The sequence below is a fragment of the Lissotriton helveticus genome, chromosome 8 (assembly GCF_964261635.1).
Source record: "Lissotriton helveticus chromosome 8, aLisHel1.1, whole genome shotgun sequence".
NCBI lineage: Eukaryota > Metazoa > Chordata > Amphibia > Caudata > Salamandridae > Lissotriton > Lissotriton helveticus.
Window position 1 is genome coordinate 876,651,915 of NC_136069.1, and position 13,541 is coordinate 876,665,455.

At 41.5% G+C, this 13,541-nt stretch overlaps 1 protein-coding gene across 2 annotated transcripts in view; it reads right to left on the bottom strand.

The window, feature by feature from the left end:
* The window catches only part of EPHA3 (EPH receptor A3), a 960,369-nt gene that overhangs the window by 788,946 nt on the left and 157,882 nt on the right, over positions 1-13,541 (bottom strand). The gene's annotated exons all lie outside the window — the stretch shown is intronic.

Genomic DNA, 13,541 nt, shown 5'->3' on the forward strand with positions numbered 1-13,541 from the left:
CTCACTTTCAGGTAAATTTAGCTGGTAAGGGACAAAAACCACAAATATGGATCCCCACACCCTGTGAGAAAGCTTCTGGGTATGAGGGTCATTATTGTTTTTGCTTTTCCAAAGCAAACTCTCACTTTTGGAGTTTGTTTCTGAAAAACAAAAGGGTTGTTCAAATTTGGTGGATGGCAATCAAAACTGACAGTTGCCTTCCACTGAACTTATTGTACCTTGGAAGGAATCACCATGATGGCAGCTCCAGTCAAGGTATGGAGATCACCTCTAGGCCAGCTGTGATCTCTACATTTTTTAGATGGTAGTTGTTAGGCTTCTGGTTGGCTAGGGTATGCACTCAAGCCAAGCCTAACTCACCACTCTAGTCAGGGCCAGGGAGAAACTGTGCTCACCTGCTGGTAGCCTGGCACAGAGCAGGCAGGCTTATTATCAGAGTCACTTTGTATAGCGTTTGCACCACAGCCTCACACCAGTAATACAATAAATATACCACAAAAGAGACTTCAAATGTGATTGGTTTCTGTATTGTATATAAACATAGACCAACACGGCATAAACCAATAATTACTTTGCCAACAAAGCAATTATCAAAAATCACAATGAGTGCTATAAGAGGAAGACGTATGTTTCAACCATCATTACTGTGCTTACTATGCAGTCACATTATATAGTACTCGTTATCATAAACAAGGTATGCCAACATGACATACATCAATATATTAGTGCTGGTAATGCAGCAGGTAATGACCAAAACACATAAATCACAAGTACTGTACATATTATGGCAACCTGTAATAGTACTAATTTTCCTGTCACTGCAAGAATCAAAATGTCATACCATAGAACATCACGGACATGAAATGAAGCTGTTAGGTTAGGAGCATCACACCTAGATCGCATTTTATCACCCTAAGGATCAATCATGGATCCCAAAATATTACCATGAGCACATAGGGTAACTCCCCTTCTATTGCAGGGAACACATAGAGGCAGCACACCTGTGCTCCTAGTACATGTTATGTGTTACAATGAACCCCTTGGAGATAAATGCTGCTATAACCTACAGGCTGCAGGGACAGCTGCGTGCCTGCTACATGGATTACAGTACTTTCACCATGGCGTTCCTTAACCAGAAGAGTGGGGACCTTTGTCACGGTTCTGCCCCGTGTTACTCAGTGAAGATCAAGGGCCCAAAGTAGGCCTCAAAAGGGGGGGTGAGGGCACATGATGTGGAATACAGGCAGGAAGATTAAGACCACTCCAACTTGGTCCAGCTGAACAAAGACAGGTAGGAATCACTCAATCATTGGGGCCAAACCTGTCCCGGTGACAGAGTTACAAGTGGGAGGGAAGTGGACCTCTGCTGCAAGGAGTGCGACAAAGTTCTTTGGAACTGCTCAAGTCCGGTTCCTTGTCGAGAGATCACCACTGCAAAGAGGGCAGCGTGTTATGGAAGACCATCAGGTCAGTTTCTTTTGAGAGTAAATAGATGAAGCAGGACTCTGCTGCGAGCAGTCCAACGAGTCCTCCAAGCCCGCTCACGAATCCCTATTATCATGGCATGGAATGAGACAACGCTGCGTAGAGCAGAGCGCAGTGGGTGATGTTAGGTCACCCGGGGCTGTGTTAAGCAATCAAGGACACACCGCTGTGGCCGCAGAAAAAGATAACGAAATACCTTTGTTGGCTGCAAGTGTAGCAGCGGATTTGGCATTGGGTTGGGGCACAGCTCCCAAGACAGTCATGATGCAGGTGCCGGCAGGGCATCGGGTACATTTTAACAAACAAATGGGCAGAATAATTACATGTCGGCCGGAGTGCTTTCAAGGCACGGAAAGTAGCACTTGATTAGGAGAAGCAGCAAGATAGATGGGAGCTGCTGACAAGGTCTTTTATGTTCCTGAGACCTCAATAAAGAACAAGGGGCAAGCCAACAGCCCACTCTGGGGGTGCAGTAGTCCTTCCAGCAGGGCAGAGGTCAGCAGGTAGCAGGGCAGCTCACACACGCAGGGCAGCAGTTCTTTAAACAATCAAAGATGGCAATCCTTTATCACAGCAGGCTTTATCCAGCACAGGTTCTTTCAAGTCCAGTAGTGTTCTAAAAACATGGGGTCAGAACCCCTGTACTTACACTGAAAATGTTTTGATCTGTAGGGCATTTCAAGAGAAACATTAGAAGTGCACAACACTCCCTTGCAACCCCAGCCATACCTTCAGATATCAGTAGGATGTAAAACAGCCATTTGTGTGAGGGCAGAGCACAGCCTATACAAATGTTAGTCTGCCCCACCTCCCTCTCTCCCAGCCCAGGAAGACTATGAGTATGCAGATGTAACCCTGTTACACCCAACACTTCCTGTGTGATGTCTGTCTGGAAAGTATGAACAAAGTGTAGCTGTCAATCAGGCCCAGACATGGGGTGGAGACAGGCTGCAAAGCACATAGAGTTAAAAGCACAGAGAAAGCCCACTTTCTCAAAGTGGCATTTTTGCATTAGCATTATCCAATGCTAGCCTATGAGATGAGTAGACCTCGCAGTAGTGAGAAACCAAATAGGCTGTTTGTCACTACGAGGACATGCCACACAGTGCTGAAGCCCCACTAGTAGCTTTTAATTTACAGGCTCAGGGTATATGAGATACCACTGTACAAGGGACTGACAAATACATTAAATATGCAAACAGGTGTAAACCAATCATGCTGTGTTTAAAGGAGAGCATATGTATTTTAGGACTGATTAGCAGTAGTAAAGTGGCCAGAGTCCTAAAGCCAACAAAAAAGCGCTTCAGAAAAATAGGAGGAAGAAGGCAGAATGTTTGGGGATAACCTTGCAGAAAGGGCCAGGTACAACAGTAGTCCATCAGGGTGATGGATGTAAAGTCTTCACCACCCTCACAGATGGAGTACCATCTTTTAGACTCTAGGGGCCAGATGTAGGTAATTCTATTTTACCGACTCATAAGTACCGAATTTTACCGATTCGGTATTTATGAATCGGTAAAATAGAAGTACCGAGATGTAGGTAAATCCAGATGTGGATTTACCGAATCTTTAAAAGTCGGTATTTACCGATTCGGTAAATACCGACCGGTAATGCTCCATTCATTCCTATGGGCTTTGAAGCCCATAGGAATGAATGGGGCATTACCGGTCGGTATTTACCGAATCGGTAAATACCGATTTTGACAAGGGTGCAGGGGGTGTCACTTTGACACCCTCTAGCACCCCCAAAAAAGGTACGGGGGCCATGTGGCAGGCATACCTGCCCTAAGGGCAGGTCTGCCTGTCATATGGCACAGGTGTGCATGCACACATGTGCATGCACACCTCAATCGGTATTTCACCATCAAATTGAATTTGATGGTAAAATACCGATTTCTTAGGCCTTGTGGGACTCATAAGAGTCCTACCTACATATCAATTTTACCGATTCTGTAAAAATACCTGTCGGTAAATTTACCGACCAGTATATTTACAGATTCGGTAAAATTTCCGATTTGCCCCGTTTCTGTCCTCCTACATCTCGGTAGCCAAATACCGGTCGGTAACGGCCGAATTCGGCCGTTACCGACCGGTATTTGGCTACCTACATCTGGCCCTAGATCGGGCCCAAAGTCTGTTAAACTAAAACAATACATTGTTCCAGTAAGTAAGCAGAATTAAAAGTTGAAACAGTACTTCTATTTACAGAAGTTAGATAGCAGCCAAGGCTGACTGCTCTAGACAGTTCATATCTATTATAAACCTATGGGCCCGATGTAGGTAGGCATTTACCGGTCGGTAACGGCCGAATTCGGCCGTTACCGACCAGTAAATGCCTTTTCCAATGTAGGGGGCATGTATTTACAGATTCTGTATTTTTACCGAATCTGTATTTACCGAATCGGTAAAATTACCGAATTGGTAAATACAGACTCGGTAAAAATACTGAATCTGTAAATGCAGATGTAGGTGGCGCTTTAAACAGTGCCACAGGCCCCTAAGAATTCGTTATTTACCATGTAATACTATTGCATGGTAAATAATGAATTCAGGTGTACATGCACATCTGTGCATGTACACCTGTGCCATGTGACACACAGACATGCCCTTAGGGCATGTATGTGTGCCACATGGCACACAAGCCTGACATGGGGGTGCTACAGGGTGTCAAAGTGACACCCCGTTCCCCCTGGCAGTATTCGGTATTTACCGAATCGGTATTTGCCATTGATTCCTATGGGCTTCAAGGCCCATAGGAATCAATGGCAAATACTGATTCGGTATTTACCAAATCGGTAAATACCGAATCTTACAGATTCGGTAATTGAAAAAGAAAAATTACCTACATCTGCCTACTTCCAATTTACCTACTCTTAAATACCGAATCGGTATGATTCGGTATTTAAGAGTAGGTAAATCGAGATTACCTACATCGGGCTCTTAGTGCCTCTCAAGGCGACAGAGTACCATATTTTCAAGATAAACATTTTAAAAGGTACGATGCATGGTTATAAATTGTAGACAATTAATTAATACATGAGTACACAAAGAATGACCTTTAAATATACATATACCGTTTCAGCCATTGTATTTCAACCATGCTTGCAGCCTTAGAGCAGAAATTAAAGGATGGAAATCCAATCATTGGGGTTACATATCTGTGCACCAAGTAAACAGAACCCTTAAAGTTCAACCATGTATTAATATATGATGTGATGCATGGAGTAAAGATACTTCTGATGTAAAGCCAATAAGGCCAGATTCCATTTTGAGCAGGAACAGACTCCATTTTCTGCCTGGTCATTGGCAAGCCTACCTTTGTCATAGATGCCATCATTCGTTATCTTTCAAAAAACCTGTAAAAGTGTCATGTCATCCAGACAATGAGATCAATAAGAACACCTAATGCAACATCAGTCTAGGACAAGCATTTTGTTATCTGTATTTCAAGGTCAACTGACATAAACCTTGTAGTCTGAATTGATGCATTTTTGTCATTTTTAATTACACTAATGTATCTAAGGCTAGCATATTGATGCACACAGGTTATATCAGAAATGTGTCAAAATTCCCCATTGAAGATACAATGGCGATCAACAGTACAAAAGGCTCTTCATGTGGCTATTAGATTAGAGAAGTCCTTCACTGCAGATTATCACACACGATATTTCCAGAGGATCCTGACAGAATATGCCAGACTGTTGTACTATCGCAGCATCCCATCTTAAATGCGCGCTATTCTCTTATACTTAACACCAACACTAAAATGCAATCCAATCTTTATCCTACCCCTAATATATACCTTAACCATATCAGTACTGATTTCTGATTGCTCTGACCATTCGATAGAGGCCTACAACACCCTGCAAAGCAATATTAATTGACATGTATGGTATTTGTACTTGCTCTGGCCACTCATAATAACAACCTCAGTATTATAGGTCAAGTTAATGGCTTGCACGCAAGTGTAATCTGATTTTGAGTTTTTCATTCCTCTTAAGTTTATAACCTTTGAACATTAAAATCATCATCATTCTGGTGCTAGATTTGGAGGTGTTGCATTTGCGATTTTTAGACTAAATATAGAAATATCAGAAAATGAAAGAAAATAGCCATGAAGGGTTTGAACAAAAAACACTCTCCCGTGTTTCTACTGTCAACGTACCTGATATTTAAAAAGAGGGAGGACAGGAATAACCTACATGTCACTGAAATCTGCGAAACCTTCGCTCTATCACCACGCGCAAGCACCGAATTAAGATGTTAAGTTCAGTGAGCATGGTGTAATGTGGATCAGGAAGATGATCGTCTCTCAAACTGTTAAACAACCAACAATTATCATTCAGAATACATTAGGAGAAGCTGCGCTGTGCTGCCTGGTAATCAGTTACATCAAGATTCATCAAGCTGGGAGGAAACTACAAAGGAAGCTTGCCTGGGGAGATCAAGGGGACTCCTTCTTTATTTCACAGACATAACATCTCTGCACACAAAGCATGGAAAAAGTAGCCCTGATCGTTTTGTTAAAGGCTATAAATGTTTATATGTGTGGGTGTGTGTGTATATACATATAAATTATATATATATATATATTTGTCATTAATGGCGGAACGACCGGCAGCACACCTGTGGGTTTCCTGGCTTGAGAATTCCGTTGGAGCTGGCATCTGAAGAAGGCACAGTCCGAAACGCGTCGTGCAATTGCTCCTGTGAATAAATTGCCCTTCATGCATTCCCCGCTGTGTCTCTCCGATTCTTTACACTTAAGAATCCCCTGTGACATATATATATATATATATATATATATATATATATATATATATACTTATACACACACACACACACACACATATATGTGTGTGTGTCTGTGTGTGTCGGTGTGTGTGTGTGTGTGTGTGTGTATATATAGCTATACATCTAGATATAGATATGGACACACACATTATTCAAGGGACATACAAAGGCAGTCAAAGCCTCTTTAGCATGAAATAGCATGCCATGAAACACCCGGTTCTTGAGTCACTTAACACAACCAAAGGAATGCGTGTGGTAGATGAAAACACAACAATTCCTAGAGATATGCATGGGGTTTCGTACATGAACTTTTAACACCTTGGGTGCTCATGACGAGGTCAGCTCGTCATGAGCTACGGCGCTCCAGTGCTCATGACGAGCTGAGCTCATCATGACCGCGCCCGTTCCATGGAAGGCTCGCACGCTGGGCTGATTCCCCTGCTGTGCTTAATGTTCCATGGGAACGGGTGTGGCTATGACGAGCTCAGCTTGTCATGAGCACCGGAGCACCGGAGCTCATGACGAGCTAACCTCGTCATGAGCACCGGCGTGCTGTACGCGCCCCCCAGCCCCCCAGCACAGCGGGGGAAACAGCCCCGCATGGAAAGGGCTAAAAACTCGTCTCTAGGATGCTGTGTGGTTTGTTAATTTTGATTCAAGACAAAAGATCGGGAAACCTGAGGGCCTTATGACAAAGGGCTTGACTTCGGCTTCCCAAGAAACAACACGATTATCTCTCTTGGACACGGATGGCTCATCTTTAGTGTCTGGGTATGCCGTCCAGCAACTTCACTCCCTCAAGTAAAAAAAAAGGGGGGGGTAATTCTAAGGTTGATGTTACAGGGATATTTCCAATGAGACTCTTGTGGTATCCTTAGAAATGAGAAATTTGTAATTATAGTTTTGATTGCCTTGGTAATTCTCCATTTCCCTGGATTTCCCTCAGACATTGTGGGCAGCTTCAGCCGCTTTCAACGGACAAACACTCCAGCTGAAACAAAATGGATCTTCGGCTTCGCTGCAGATTCCATAATTCTGGTGGAGCCGGTGACTGATGTTACCATCCAAACTGAAATTAAGACGAGCGATTAATCGATACCTCAGTGATTTATCAGCTTAAAGGAAACCTGAACATTGCTACACTGCTATTGCACAGTGGAAAAATGCCAGCTTTGAAGGCAGAGCATTCAAATAGATGCAGGGCCAGCTGTAGAATGAAGCAATCCACAGCCAGACCCTAATTGAATATACGGGAGGCAGACACATATCCTAATTCTTGGTAATCATTGGAAGCTTCACTTACTAAGTAGCAAAGATGGAAGCCTGCTTGGAGCAGCAGGGGTCCGTCTTTTACAGATTAATGTCAAAAGCACTTGAATAGGTCAGAATATTTCCTCATTGTGTCTATATTTCTTTTCACTCCTGCTAAAAGAATTAGAGCCTGATTTAGACTATAGCGGATAGAATAAGTACCCATCATGGTGAGGGTACTCTGTCTGCCAAATTTAGAGATGCCAATCAAGCAGTCAATTAATTCGGATTTGTAGAGAATGGCTAATCACCCATGAGGGCATCCAGATGCTAGGTTCTTGCTGGGATCAGTCGAAATGCCAGGTCTTGAGTCCCTTTCTGAATTCCGGGAGCGATGAAGATGCTTGGAGGTGAAGGGGAAGGTCGTTCCAGGCTTGGCGGCGAGGTAGGAGAAGGATCATCTCCACTGTGGGTTCAGTGGATGTGAGGAATGTGCAAGGGTGAGGGAGGCAGAGCGCTGGTGTCTGGAGAGTTGGTGGAAGTTCAGGCGGTGGTTGAAATATGCAGATTCCTGGGCAGAGAGGGTCTAATAGTATTGTTTCAGCATTGTGAATTGGCATATTTTATGTATGGGGAACCAGTGGAGGTTCCTGAGGTAGCGTGTGATGTGGGTCCTTTTGTGGAAGTCAAGGATGAGTCTGGCAGCTGAGTTCTGTATTGTCTGGAGTCTCTTAAGGAGTTGGATGGTGATTCCTGCGTAGAGCGTGTTGCTGTAGCCCAGCCGGCTGGTGACTTGGGCTTAGGTAGTGGTTTTCCTGGTGTTGATGGAAGCCATCTGAAGATCTTTGGAGCATGCGGAGGATGCATTGATCTGACACTTCCTGGTGAGCTTGTTGTCTAGGATGATTCCCAGGATGAGTGTGTTGTCTGTTGGTGTGGGTGTAGGTTCGAGTTCGGAGAACCACCAGGGGTTGTTCCATGGGTGGGGAAGTGTTGTCCCTAAAAATCAGCACATCCGTCTTGTTTGTGATCATCTGCAGACAGTTGGCTTTCATCCATTAGGTGACACTCGTCATGAAGTTGGGGAAATTGCGCCTAGTGGCGGAGAGGTCTTCTGTTAGAGCGATAAAATGAGTTGGGAGTTGAGAGCAGTTCTTGTAAATGCTTTGAAAGTTTGATGGATGACTTCATCACGAGCCATACAGCAAACTTTAAAAAAAACTACTTCAAAAACAAATTCCCAAAACAGAGTTTTGTTTTGAAAAGAAAAAAAAACTATAAATCCCCTCACCATGGAGGTTTTCTCCCATGGCGTGGGGATGGCTCTTAGGAGCCAACTCACAAAAGCATTTTGGTGTATGTAAAGTTGCACTCCTGTTGGACTCATTGACGTCCTTTTATTTGTGTTTGTGAATTAGCCCCAAAACATCTAAAATTGGAAAAGTATGAATATTCAGGGACTGTTCATATACATTGAATACAAATCGAAAAGACTGTTCCCTCTTTGCACTTTTACTAAAAGAGAGTAGGTCCTTTCTATGGTACGATTTTCTACAGTGGCGGTCAGTAATTTTAGGAGGGAGAGGGTTGGACGGGACACACACGCACACATACACACCCACACACAACCATGTATTCACACCCATGCACACACAAAAACATCCATTCTCAACACTCATTACCAAATATTCAAAGATACATGCATGTTCCAAACATTAATTAAAAAAAAATAACACTTACCTGCAGTCCCAAGCTTCGGAGGTCCTAGGATGTTTGGGACTGCTACCATCCCTCATTGGCTGACCTTAGGGAAGGCAGCAGTACCAACCTCTCCACAGAGTGGGATGGGTCAGCGAGACTGCTGAACCCACCCCACTCTGTGACGAAGAGTCACTGATTGACACTCGACCCTGGGCACTTCAGCGCTTAATACTGAAGCATCTAGGTATGATTCAATGAATGATGCTACCCCTCCTCACCGAATTGAGGGCCTCAAGGACCTTTGCTGACCTGCAGAGGTCACACCCACAGGATCTGTGACATCCTCAGCCCAGCAAAGTTCAGCTCAGGCAGCCAGGAGCCTGCACATTTAGCACACGATTGGCGTCTGGCAACCTGATCTGAAAATTAAGAGTGCCTGTCAAGTTGACCTTATGAAAGACACTGTACTTAAGGGGGAAAAGGTGAGGGGGTGTGGCCCCTCAGCCCCAATGGACCGGCCTGGCAGATTTTCTGTAGTCATAAATTATTTGGTGAATGGTGCTCCTATTACATTATTTTGCTTTAATGATGTAGCATGTATTCCTTGCTAGCTCTTTATGTGGCATCCACTATATGCACAACTCACAACACAACACAGACTAGGTAGGCTGGTTGTGGCCCTGATTATGAGATAGGAGATTAAGGGTAAGGTATTTCACATACCTGCAAATACAGGTGCCAATGATGCAGTATTTACCAGCTGTTGTAAGTACCTCATATTCCAAGTTTTCATCTGCAAAATGAGGAGTTATTTGCAGAATCAGTGTTGTCCGCACCAAAATCTGCTTGCCTAGAAATGTACAGCAGGCTTTTCTCCAACAGATTTTAGTAGGGTTCCTAATGCTATTGACCATTAGGAAATAAACATGATGCTGAAGACTTGATACAAGAATTAACAATGAATCTTGTAAAGTGTCTAGAATACATCACTCTGTTCTGTGTTGAATTTGTCATGATTGGGGTTGCGTTACACACTTGACAGACCAAGCATTGGTATGCTCCTCTAAGCTTTAATGTTGAAACCTACATCTAGGCAATTAGAAATTTAGATTTTTCCAAATCATGTAGATCGTTCTACAAGCTGCTTTACAGAGAGAGGATATGTTCCCTAATGGCGTCAGCAGGCTTACTTTGGAATCCATGTTTGAATCCATCCTCCCTGCTCGACTCAAAGTTATGTGCTTCTGCACAAATCATTAGGGCCTAATTCGGAGTGTGGTTGTCCACGGACAACCAGCCTCGTAGGAGCGCAGCGATGGCGGTCTTTCGGCCGCCCTGTAGCAGTTAGGGCATTCGGACCACCATTGCCCCACCGCAGCTTCCAAGGAACGCCGTTCTCTAGTAGTGTTGCAGCGGTCAGGATGCCGCAATATGCTTGGTGGGACTGCCACGGTCCTGCCAAGCATATTACAAATTTCCTCATGGTGGCTCCTCCTCCATGAAAATAGGGCCGCCTTGTGCCTCTGCACTATGGGGTGCATGCAGAGGGAACAACATGTGCCCCCTGTGTTCATGCACCCTAGTTCCTGCATGACATGGACTTTTCAGTCCATGCCATGCAGGAACTGTTTTTGGTGCTCCCATTGTGCTGCCCATTTTCAGGGTACCACCGTGGGAAAGTTAAAATAAAAAGCCTGCCAGACACGAGGATCACTCGCAATCTGGTGGACAGCTCGACCACAGGTTTGGTGATGCAGCACCGGGACAGACCCAGCGCCGCACCGCCAAACTCGTCATCAGGCCCTTAATTTCCCTCTACCAAAAAAATGTGAAATGTAATGTATGAAAGCTATTTGTGTAATCCCCATTTGATGTACACAGCCTTGTAGAGCATCTCCCATACCTTCAAGTAATGTAAAGCACTTTGTAGGTTTGTGCTAGATGAATACCAATAGATATGGAGGGATGTGACATCAAATACATCGCCTTCCAAAGTTACAGTCGCTTTCAATTAAAAATAAAACTGCAAAGCAGGAAGTAAGTCAATAATTCGGATATCCACACTCCTTATTCCTCAAAACAACATTTAAATGTAGCAAGTAAAAACATGTTGGATGCTGAATTTAAATTTTGTGTTGATTACGCTTGGAAAATTCCAAGCTTGCGTTTTATTGTTTCTTTTCATCTTAAGCTGTTCGCCTTCTTTTGATAAACAGGTGCATAACGCATCATTTCCTTGTTAAAGTCTCTCATACCACCACATTGTTGTATGGGGGAATTTTCCTAAGCCTTTGTGCCTTCCTACACGCTTTCTAATTGTCATTAAACATAGCATTCGAGGTACAGTGGAATTCTGCCAGCCTCATCTGAAAGAAACTGAAAAAAACCCAGAAGAAAACCACCAGCTGCTAGCACGCGAAAGTGGCACTTGTCCAGGTCTCAAATGTCTTATTTATGTACAATGGAATCCAGCCAGCTGTTTAATATTTAAAGCTAATAAATGTAATTGGCAATGCTGAACAAAGAGAAGAAACGCAAATACAGCCTGCGCAAATCCACCCCTCCAATGCAAGTTAGATTTATTAGTTTCTTCCCTGAGGCCTGAGCATGTATGTATGTATGCTTGTATGTATATGGTATTTCTTCAGCACGAACCAAACAAAAAGGTAGTGGAGCCTTTGCTAACAGCAGATTCCACAGATAACGTGGTCCTGATATAGAATGTATCTGGTAAAGAATGAAGAAATGCTGGTTCCAATAACAACATTAACACCAGCGACTTAAAACATCTCTGAAGTTTTAAGGCAAGACCTAGCAGAAGCATTGCTTTCCCTGCAATTGGACAAAACCTGGAGTCTAAAATATAGAAAAATACAAATATTGGAAAGAAATATTCTGATAAAAAAAATAATGATGTAGAATATTGTCTTTTTTGGGTAAATATTATCGTTTTGAACAATGTTGCTTTTTTTAATATCATTCCCAGTATTATAGTTGCAAACAATATCAATTTTTTTTAATTATTTGAATGTCTTTAAGTTAATATATTAAATGTAGGTATTTGAAATGTTTTTATAATTTTTATTAATATTATAAAATATAGTTTGTAATTTTGAATGACTTTTTTGTTTCTTAATATTATTAGTAATTTATAGTGTCAAACAGGTTATTGAGTTTGTAGGAGGATAGAATGAGATGTTATTTAAATGCGAAATATTTTTGATTTAATGTTAATTTATTTTCTTTGTGTTTATTAATATTAATATTCAATTATTATGTATCTACATTTTAACCATTATATCATATTTTGAATTTAAAACTGGAATTATAATTTTTATTTTAGTTTAAATATTAGTCAAAGTAAATTATAATTTAGTAGTGGGGTGTTTGCTTTCTAGGGTGGAAGGTAGGAAGTTAATTAAGTTATAAATAGTTCAAAAAGCAGTATTAATTAGTTTGTAATTATTAATTACTTTTTTAATTAATTGATAATTTTGGAAATAATTTAATGCTGATTTATTGAAGTTACATTTTAGTTACAGGTTGTTGAGTTTGAAGGGGACTGGGTTGGGAAGTTAAACAATATTAAATTTATTTTAATATAATGCTAGTTTTTTATTTAATGATTATTTGATCATCAATAATGTAAACCAAGTAATTTGTTAATTATTGGGTAATTGTATTGTTTTATTTCTAATGTGTTTTTTATATGTTTATTACATGTTTTTTTACTGCCTTGCTTTTTAGGTGGATAAGTTGAGAAGTATATAATATATTTGATATCCGTTGATATTTATAGGTAATATATTAATTGGTAATTAACTATGCATACTTTTTTATATTTATTGTTTTTTAAATTAATACATTTATTCAATGATGTTTGCGAAATTGTGTTTGTGCATTGATTGTTATTTTTTTATTTATTCATTGTAATTAAATAAGAAAGTATGGATTTCATAATTTATTTTTTTGTAGTTAAGGAACTTGATATTGTTAAATGTAACTTTATTTTTGTTAAAACAATATACATATGCATTTCTGTCAGATCTCCCTACAACTTCACCGCACTTCATGCCATGTCCTTTTCATGTTCATGTGAAATTTCCACATGGTGAACTTCATGTTACAAAGATGCTCACCTCATCACAAGATTCCTAACTTACTGAAAAATGCCATTATAATCTTCACTAGTGAGTCCATAAGAACATAGTATGAGAATAACATGCACATGAAATTGAAACAATTATCATCAGCAATAAAGGAATTGCCAGCCAAAGGAGTGCTAAAGAACACTGCCTTGCACCAAACCT